The sequence below is a fragment of the Pinus tabuliformis genome, chromosome 7, assembly GCF_031772625.1.
Source record: "Pinus tabuliformis cultivar Carrire ecotype Pingquan chromosome 7, CPIR1, whole genome shotgun sequence".
NCBI lineage: Eukaryota > Viridiplantae > Streptophyta > Pinopsida > Pinales > Pinaceae > Pinus > Pinus tabuliformis.
Window position 1 is genome coordinate 1,877,937,388 of NC_142293.1, and position 10,782 is coordinate 1,877,948,169.

Below are 10,782 nucleotides of genomic sequence, written 5' to 3' on the forward strand. Positions count from 1 at the left end.
TCTTCATTCAACCTCGAAAGAGGAAAATGCCCTAAGGGTTTCATCAAATTTCAAAGCCATTCCCCAATCACTTGCATTCTTCATTCAAGCTCGAAATAAGAACTTTAGTTATGGTAAATGATCCGATCTGCAAGCAATCTCTCACAAGCTTAATAAAATAATTTCTTATAATCAAATCTTCGTCAATCAAACTGCCTGAAATAATTTTTTCCTCAAGCACAATTTAATCTCAGAAGTTTAAAAGAAAAAGAAGTTGACGTGCGCTATACCCAAACAGCCACGATCTTTCGCCACTAGGCATTGCCTTCTCTCCGACCGTATTTGCCAATCAAATAAAACACTAATGCACTTCTAGCTTGACCCCATAATTGTTTTAGAAGTTTCCATTGGTTGCTGCAAAGACAAATCAAAACTTGGGCAAAAAGAAAGTGCCCCCCACAGCGAGGCATTTTGCCCATGATTTGGGAACGCAACGCTTCGTTGGGAGCTCTGCCAGTGTATGAGAGCTGCCATGCAGTAGTGAAAAATGCAGCAAGGCTTCTCCAGAATACTAAACGCATAACCAGTTGCTTGAAATCAATTTTTTTTTTATGAGAAAACACAATGCTTGGCGAGTGGGAATGATGTGGGCTGGTTAAAACGACCCCAGGAGCACCAACCCTGCAAAATAATGGAATATGTAGGAGAATGATCACCAACAACCAAGCGCTGAATTAGAGCTTGCCCACAGTGAATGATATAGTTAAAGTAATCGTTGCTCTCTACTTATAAGAGGCCAATGCTCAGCATGCAACAATGACACTGAGCATTACAATTAGAAAGAGTGACTGCCGATAATAAAAGTAATAAATAGCTCGGTTGGAGGGTTAGTCGGAAAAATCGTTGGAGTTGGAAAGCAAACAATCCCTTGAGGTCACCCATTTACTTCTCTGAAGTCAGATCGCTCACGATATAAAGAGGGTAACTAACTTGGGAATGTTACTGGTCAGCGAGGTCAGCGATTTAGCCTTCCCACAATCCTGGAGAGCTTCCATGGTCAAAGATTGGGCTTTCCTTAAGCGAATTCCCTTACAATAGCGAGTTTTTACGCTTTCCACGACCCAGATAGCATATTTCACCTACCTAGAGAATTAATGAACAAATCTCTCACCTAGAGGCTTACTAGCCGCTGAAGTCAACGATTTAGCCCTTCTTGGACAAATCCGTGGGCTGGAGAGCCAACAAGCCTCCAAAGTCAGTTATTTAGCTTGGCTGGGCTAAATCGTCGACAATAGACTCGTGAGACTACAATTCAACCTCTAAAAGCTTTTATCTCACGAACTCACAACAACTCAACTCTTTCTTAAACATACCGTTCAGTCCGATACATCATTGAGCTTTTCCTTCTTCCTTTCGATCACCGGCTTACACCGCGAGCAACCTTATCACTTCTGCAATGTTGTTGCATGGCTTCACCACTACCCGTGAAGGCATTAAACTTGGGTAACATCAGCCTTACAACAATACCAAAAATCAGACAGAGGTCACTTAACAAAGTGTCAAACCCAATAAAAATTAACATGTTCTGAACCCTCAACTCACTCACCTGATCTCAAAAAGTCAAGTCTTCAAAAACAAGGTGTAGACGACGTAATAAGTTCTCCAACTACTGGTCAAACACCCTATCCTGAATTCTACTTGATACCTTTCGTAAATTGTTAAGTTAAAACGCCCTGTTTGACGGGAAAATTTTCAAATTCTGTTTTTGTACTCTTGGGGTTCATAATAGAATTCCATCATTTTCGTAGATCACAAAAACATCAATATAACCTCTACTGGCATTAACATATTCAATTTGGGTGGGCCACAAAACCATGAGCAACAAGTCTTGGTGGCCCATTTTTTATCTTCATTTTTTTCATCAGCTACCTTGAGCCTAGGCCAGGGCCAGCCCCAATGTTGGAGGGAAGAAGGCTCTACCCACCTGTGAAAAGCTGTCACCAAGATGGTGTGAGGTTCAATCGAGCCTGCACGATTCTCTGGACAGTTTTTATCCCCACATGTGATTCCCACAGTCAAACTCTCCCAATGAGATTTGAATCAGTAACTTGATGAGGACTAAACCCCACACAAACCAACTGGTCTACACCTCATGGATTGTTTCACTAAAATCCACAACTTCACATGCAAATGTCATCTATAATATATACTTTTCAATCCACTTTACTAAAGCATTCCAATTCATTGCTCAATGATCCATGATATCATGTTAAATGTCACCCTAGTCACCAAATGAGCTAACAGAGAAAATGTCATTAAAGTCCTCCCTCCCACTTTGCAACTTGGCCGCAAGATCTAAGTGATAAGAAATGATGCTAAGAAACATTGATGAAGTCTGAGATGGTATTTATATGCTCGTGAAAAAGATTTGTCAGCAGCGGCCTTCCACATATCAAATCCGGGTGTGATTACCATTGGACGACCAAAGCCAAAATGAACTTCAGCAAAAATCAATTTATCATTGGATACAGAGTTCCAAGACATCCATGGGTGATCCTGGCCTCTTAAACATGCACCATGACATCAACGACAAATGCTGAAATGCATTATTTGCATCCACCTCGCATAACACATTACATTAAACAAGTGCAAATCTCAGCGGACAACTATCATCTCACTTATGTCACCATTGCATAACTTCACTCAACTTGTCAATTCGACATCATGCCTCTTATGATTATATTGAATTATCATTAATTGCGAGGGATTAGTTTGTTTCCATATTTCCATTCCTATGGAAATATGGCACTAGAACATACCCAATAACTTTATATCAATCAGCTGTGATCAATAAATGCAATCTAATGCAAAGATTATTGAATTATCATCCTCATGAAGAAACAAGGAAGATCAAATTTATTGACACCAAAAATCAAATTATGGTTTCAATTAGCACAAAACATGGAACAACCAACAACATTCACAAGGAAAAAGCAATCGACATTCAAGCTTTCTTTCACTGGTAAACAGAGTGGCCAACTCGTTGTCTTCCAAAAATATCATATTATCAAATGCATTTAAAGAATCAGCCACAAAAGGCAAAGCTCACTTTCCGAGTTAGTTGAGGAGTTTTTTAAATAAAAATTTAGGGGGAACTCCAACTCTCACTGACTTGGGAGGAGTTGAAGGCATCAACACTATCCAAAGCACATCTTAATTATCCTTTGCAGGTACATGAAGACATGTTGGGTTCATTATGAAAAATACATGAAGACATGTTGGGTTCATTATGAAAAATACCATTACTCCATCTTTTAAGCACTTAATATAAACGAAAAATCTCTTTTGCATGAAAAGACAGCATTATGTATTCATCTTTGTCGTTAGTAACGATATGCCCAAAATCCTACTAATACCTCAAAACAATCCTATTGAATTAGGAGCAGAGGAAGAAAGAAAGAACAACAAGAAACAGAATGAGAGAAGACCAAAGACCAAGAAATAGAAACTGAATATGTGAATCTGTTTTATTCGATGATGAGTTTTCATTACATGGCATTCGATTTATTATGTGAACAGCTACTGTTACACATAACTAAACTACTCGTTACATAACTAAAACTAAATTGGTTACAAAAACTGTTTGACCAAGTTCGTTGTCAAACCAACAAACTCCACCTTGACAACAACTTTCTCATTCATCATCTTTCCTCCAAGCCAAGAGAAGCTAAACACCACCGCAACTTCTCTACTGTAACTGGCTTTTTGAATATGTCTGCACAATTTTCTCGTGTGTGGACCTTTTTAAGAGCTACTTTTCCACCATCGATCACATGTGTCAGAAAATGATATCTCACATCAATGTGCTTGGTTCTGCTGTGATAGGCAGGATTTGTGGCCAAGTGAATAGCACTTTGACTGTCACAAAGTACACTCACTTTCTCCTGCTTCCTTCCGATTTCATCGAGCAAACCCTTTAACCAGATTGCTTCTTTACTGGCATCTGAAGCAGCTATATATTCAGCTTCGGTAGTGGACAATGCAACCGTGTCTTGAAGCTTTGACATCCAACTAATTGCTCCACCTGCAAGAGTAAAGACGTAACCTGTAGTAGATCTTCTTTTGTCCAAATCACCAGCATAGTCAGCATCTACATATCCGCAGACTGATCCTTCACTACCATCAAAGACGATGCAATGATCTCTTGTGCCTCTTAGATATCGAAGCACCCATTTCACTGCTTGTCAATGTTCTTTACCTGGATTTTCCATGAATCTGCTGACAACTCCAACTGCATGTGAAATGTCAGGTCTTGTAGATACCATCGCATACATTAAGTTGCCTACCGCATTTGCATATGGTACATGAGACATATACTGCTTTTCTTCATCAGCTCTAGGACTCAAAACAGAAGAAAGCTTAAAATGGGAAGCTAGGGGAACATTAACAGGTTTCACATTATTCATAGAAAACTTTTCAAGTACCTTCTCCACATACTTCTGCTGTGATAACCAAAGCTTACCATTTTTCCTGTCTCTGTGTATCTCCATGCCCAAGATATGTTTTGCTGCTCCAAGATCCTTCATATCAAACGCCCTAGAGAGTTGAGCCTTTAACCTGTTGATCTCTTCCATGCTTTTTCTTGCAATAAGCATATCGTCAACATACAAAGCTAAGATAATGAATATGCCATTGAAAGTTTTGAAGTACACACAATGATCATACTCGCTTCTTATAAAGTTCTGGCTCACCATGAAGGAATCAAACTTCTTGTACCATTGTCTGGGAGACTGCCTCAGACCATACAATGATTTCCTGAGCTTGCAAACTAATCTTCTGCTGCGACCTCGTACAAAACCTTCTGGTTGTTCCATATATATCTCTTCGTTCAAATCACCAGGTAGAAAAGCTGTTTTAACATCTAACTGTTCTAACTCAAGATTAAGCAACACAGTTAGTGCCAACACAGTACGTATAGAAACAAGTTTTACAACTGGAGAAAAAATATCATGAAAGTCTATACCTTCAACCTGAGAATACCCTTTTGCTACCAGTCTCGCCTTATATCTCTCAATACTACCATCAACTTTCCGTTTCAGCTTGAAGACCCATTTACATCCAACAACACTTCTCCCTTCAGGAAGCTCTACAAGATCCCAGGTATTGTTCTTGGCTAAGGAGTCCATTTCTTCTTCCATAGCCTTTTTCAATTTCTCGCTATCTGTATCATCTATCGCTTCCTGATAACAAGACGGTTCCCCATCTTCAGTAACCAAAGCAAAAGATGAAGCAGCAGAATCTTCATACCTTTTGGGAGTTTTCCTTTCCCTTGTAGACCTTCTCAGAGCGACTGGTTGCTGAACTGGTTCAGAAACTTGCTCTGGTTCAGAAGCTTCAACGGCTTCCTTTGTGTCTTCAACACCTTTGTCTCCAGAAGTCTCTCCTTCCTTTCGACTGCCACCGAAAGATCTAGCCTCCAACTGAACTCGTTGACTCGGCGATACCTGTTCCTGTTCAATTCTTTCAACATTTGATTTTAACAAAGATGATTCATCAAATGTTACATCTCTACTAATAACTATCTTCTGCAATGTAGGATCCCACAACCTATATCCTTTCACTGCATAGTCATACCCAACAAAGACATAACATTTCGACTTTGGATCTAACTTTGAACGCTGATTTTTAGGAATAAGAGAATAAGCATCACAACCAAATATCCTCAAATGAGAATAGTCACAAGACTGACCTGTCCAGACTTCTTCAGGAATTTTACAATCAATTGCTACTGAAGGTGATCTGTTAACCAAATAACAAGCAGTAGATACTGCTTCTGCCCACAACTCCTTTTGCAAGTTAGCATTGCTGATCATGCTTCTGGCTCTTTCCATAAGAGTCCGATTCATACGCTCAGCAACACCATTTTGCTGAGGAGTATAAACAGTAGTTTTGTGTCTAACAATGCCCTCATCCTTACAGTATTGTTCAAATTCAACAGAAGTGAACTCACCACCATTGTCAGTTCTTAGACATTTAATAGATTTGCCTGTTCTTTTATCTACCATTACTTTAAATTGTTTAAACACATTGAATACATCAGCTTTCCTTTTTAGCAGATAGACCCAAACTTTACGAGAATAATCATCAATGAATGTTAAAAAATACAATGCACCTCCATATGACATAACAGGGGAAGGCCCCCACAGATCAGAATGAATGTAGTCTAAAACATCTTTACTATTATGATTGCCAACTTTAAATCTCTGTTTACACTGTTTCCTATACACACAATGTTTACAGAAATCTAAATTCAAGGATTTCAGACCGGGAAGATATTTACGTTTCATCAGTATGTGAAGACCTTTCTCACTCATATGACCCAAACGTTGATGCCACAGACGAGTACCTGCTTCTTCCTTTTCTGACGCCACCGCTGCTTCACCGATCTGAGTACTTCCTTTTAACCTGTAAAGATTCCCGACCTTTTCTGCCTTCATAACCACAAGGGCACCTTTGAAGACTTTCAAGACGCCATCCTGACCTGTAAACTTATAACCATCTGAATCCAAAACTCCCAAAGAGATTAAATTTTTCTTCAAATCAGGTACATGTCTAACACTAGTTAATGTTCTAACTGTGTTATCATACATCTTAATCCTGATATCTCCCATCCCAACAGTCTGACATGACATATTGTTACCCATAAACACAGAACTACTGTTTACATTTTCATACGAAGTAAACCAATTTCTATGTGGGCACATATGATGCGAAGCACCAGAGTCTAACATCCAACTATCAAAACTCTGAGAGACATTACATTCAGGTGAAGTTTCATCTATCATACACAGTTCTTCAGCAGATAAAACTTCGTCTACAATACCTGAATCAGCCTGATTCGCTTCGTTCTTCAGGTTTTCGGATTCCTTCCGTTTCCAACAGTCCTTCTTCAAGTGTCCAACTTTGCCGCAGTTCCAACATTTCGCCTTACCTTTCTTGCCCTTCGATTTCGACCTGGAAGACCCCCTTGGTTTGTCTCCTCTTTCCTTTGAGCGTCCTCTAGCGACCATGGCTTCTGATGCAGCTGTATCAGTGCTGGATTTCCTTCGTACTTCCTCAGACAGAAGAGCTCCCACGACTGATTCAAACTTCAAAGAATCAGCAGAGCTGAAATTGATTGAGGTTACGAAGTGATCCCATGATTCAGGCAAAGAACACAGCAAGGTTATGGCTTTATCTTCTTCCTGTATTTTGACTTCCATATCTGTTAATTGCCAAATTAGTGTATTAAAAACATTCAAATGTTCTGCAATGCTTGAACCTTCTTTCATTCGAAGACTGTATAATTTTCGTTTCAGGTAAATTCTGTTGGTTAATGATTTTGTCATATAAAGGTTTTCAAGTTTTTCTCACAAACCTGACGCCGTAGTCTCTTCAACTATATTGAAGAGAACTTCATCCGCTAGACATAACCGGATGGTACTGAGAGCTCGGGCATCCAAGTCCTCCCAGTCTGAAGTAGTCATGGTTGTGGGTTTCTTAGTAACCCCATCCAATGCCTTGTGCAACCCTTGTTGCACAAGCAGATCCTTAACCTTCAGTTTCCAAAGAGCAAAATTACTCTTTCCGGTGAATTTCTCCACCTCGAATCTTGCATTCGACATCTTGGCCATTTTTCCTCCTTCCTAGGGTTTCAGTCTTTTAAAAAAACTAATAACTTCCCCAATTCAAACAGAAAGACAAGTTTCAAATCTTTTGTTTCTTGCAAACCCTTTTGTTTTTCTAGTTTCAAAACATTCTTACAAATCTCTTGCAAACTTTTCCTTCTACAATATTTGTAAAAACAACACTCTTCTCTGCTGTAAAAAAAAATTCTGAACAACCTTTTCAATCTGTTGTTCTACAATACTGCTCTCTAAAAAAAAAATTCAACCTTTGCAATCTTCTGCTGTCTTAAAAAAAAATTCTGCAAACCCTTCCTTTTTTTTTTCTCAATAATTTTATAAAACCACAACTTGACTTGATTTCAGAATTTAAAAAAGAATACCCGGGTTTCACGCTGTCACAAATCCTCTGCATAAAGTTGCAGGCCCTCACGCAGGTCAATCCTGTGCAACGCAGGTCAACAGGCCCTCACGCAGGTCAATCCTCTGCAACGCAGGTCAACAGGCCCTTACGCACAGCAGCAAGGTTCTTCAGCTTCACGTCTCCGTCACGCAGGGTTTTGGACGCTACACAGCCCTCACGCACAGCAGCAAGGTTCTTCACGCAGGACGTTCTGGATTTTGGTCACTGGACAGCAGTAATCTCCCTTCACGCAGGACGTTCTGGATTTTGGTCACTGGACAACAGCAATCTACGTTCTGGATTTTGGTCACTGGACAGCAGCAATCTCCCTTCACGTCTGATACACGGCTCTGATACCACTTATTGAATTAAGAGCAGAGGAAGAAAGAAAGAACAGCAAGAAACAGAATGAGAGAAGACCAAAGACCAAGAAATAGAAACTGAATATGTGAATCTGTTTTATTCGATGATGAGTTTTCATTACATGGCATTCGATTTATTATGTGAACAGCTACCGTTACACATAACTAAACTACCCGTTACATAACTAAAACTAAATTGGTTACAAAAACTGTTTGACCAAGTTCATTGTCAAACCAACAAATCCGAATCCCAGTTATATCAATATAATAATATGAGCTTTGCCATGCTTGCGAAAATGAGTTTTTCACAAAAATATTTATGAAATATTTAAGAAAGCAGAAGATGCATCTAAAGGATGATAAAATGTCTAAAATCTTGTGATAGATCATGTGCAATGATCAAAATCCTGTAGGATATTGCCAGAATAGCACGAAGTGTGTAGGGAATTATGAGCAACTTAGCAGGCAAAGCAGTCCTGGATCAACGTGAGCAGAGATGAGCAGTTAAGTTTCATGGTGTTCGATGAAGGTTGAAATAGGTGTTAAAGATATTCTGAGAATAGTGACTATAGTTGGTGGATAGAAGATTGACATCACATTTTGCTTGATTTTTCAAAAACCATCCGAAACATCATATGGCACCAAATCTCCTTGCAGGATGCCTTTCCAGAATCCGAATACATTGCATAATCTGATAATCAGCAAAATAAAGTAACCTACAACATAACAGCAACCCCTTTATATTTTGATTTTTGAATCTTATCGTAATGAAAATTGGGTCGCACTAACAAAAATATACAGGAAAACCAGCAAGTGAAGTTTGAACAACTTTTTAGATATACAACTTTGGAATGAAAAAAATGAAATCATCAATGATAAACATTTGAACATTTTGCTACTTTTGGAAAGTGAGACATAGCTCCTGCCTATACCCAGCGAAGCTTATGTGCAACAGAAAAATTGGGGCTCATACTGAAATCATGTCAGTGAACTGTTAGGAAAAACGCGATTTCCAGAATAGGGATAAACACACACAGCAATATGCATATGGAGATTCTTGTTAAAAAGGGCACCAAAATTGAAAATAAAAGCTTCTCCTAGATGTTCCACAAAAATAACTATAGTACACTTTCCACCTGGGTACCCAATTTAAGCTGAAGCTCTTTCAGTTGAGTGCATAGTTCCACCCGTTGATTCTCATATGCCTCTAGAAGATAATTTTTTCCACTAACTAACCGCTTGAGTTCAGCTAATTCTCTCTCCAATTTTTTCACACTTTCAAGGGTATCTTCATGTTTAGTCATTTCTCCATTTCTGTTCAATGAAACGCAGGGCAGGTCCTCTATTAGGTTCCACACCTTTACATCTGGATTTTTCAGTTCATACGTCTGTTCCTGGAGCTTCTGTTCATGAAATCTTTGAGTTCCTCCATTGCATAGTTCAGCGCTTCCAACTGCGGAACCCTTTGAGTCTGCAATTGATCCACTGCATGACCTGCATAGTGATCTGCAATTGCTTTGCGCAATCGCTGAATTTCCCTTTATGTTCCAAACAACTCCCTGTTTGCTGCGTCAAGCTGTGACTGTAAATTTGTCATGTGTGAAATTTGATTAGTTATGACTTGCTGTTGATCCGTAATCTGAGTTTGCATCTCCAATACCATCTCATCTCTTCTTTTCAGCTGTTCCCTCAATCTATGAATCACATCACGCTTGCTAAATAGATCAGAGCCTGTATCTGATGTACATACAGATTCTGAGCTATTGGACTGCTGTAAATGCACATTGGACAGATCAAGTTGGTCTGGAGATACCCATAAAGGGCTATTTGTTGTACTTTCAGAACAAATTTGAATTTCTGACAGTTTGCACTGCTGTGGGGATATTGTATGTCCACTCACTCTGTCATTGTTAAATTGGAAGTTAGCATCCTGAGGCCCTAACTTCATCTCTACTGCACCATCAGAAGCACCTGCAAAAAACAAGCACACCATCATTACGTCATAACCACTAAAGTTTAAAAGGAAAAAAGATGAAAGCAAAGTATTTCCTGAAAAAATGATCAATATAATAAGGCTGCAATTATATAAAGAAATTGTCATTCAGTACCATTAACAAGTACAATGAACCAACACACAAGGATATATATACCAAGGTTTTCCATGTTGGAAATATAAATATAATTGTTAGAGATAGACTAATGAGTACAAAAATAAGGGTTCATGCCATTCACAAGCCTATTGTAACCCTTCATGTACAATCATGTCTCTAGGAGTTATACCTTTTAATGATTAAACCTACATTGTGCTTCTATGCTTACTATACCCTAAGTCTGTCTATACTATTTTATGTACATAACATTGCCTCTCCCTTCA

General features: G+C 39.0%; 1 pseudogene; it reads right to left on the reverse strand.

Moving 5' to 3' along the window:
• Positions 1-9,335: 9,335 nt before the first annotated feature.
• On the reverse strand, positions 9,336-10,424 carry LOC149255983 (uncharacterized; annotated as a pseudogene).
• Between the last annotated feature and the right edge of the window lie 358 nt (positions 10,425-10,782).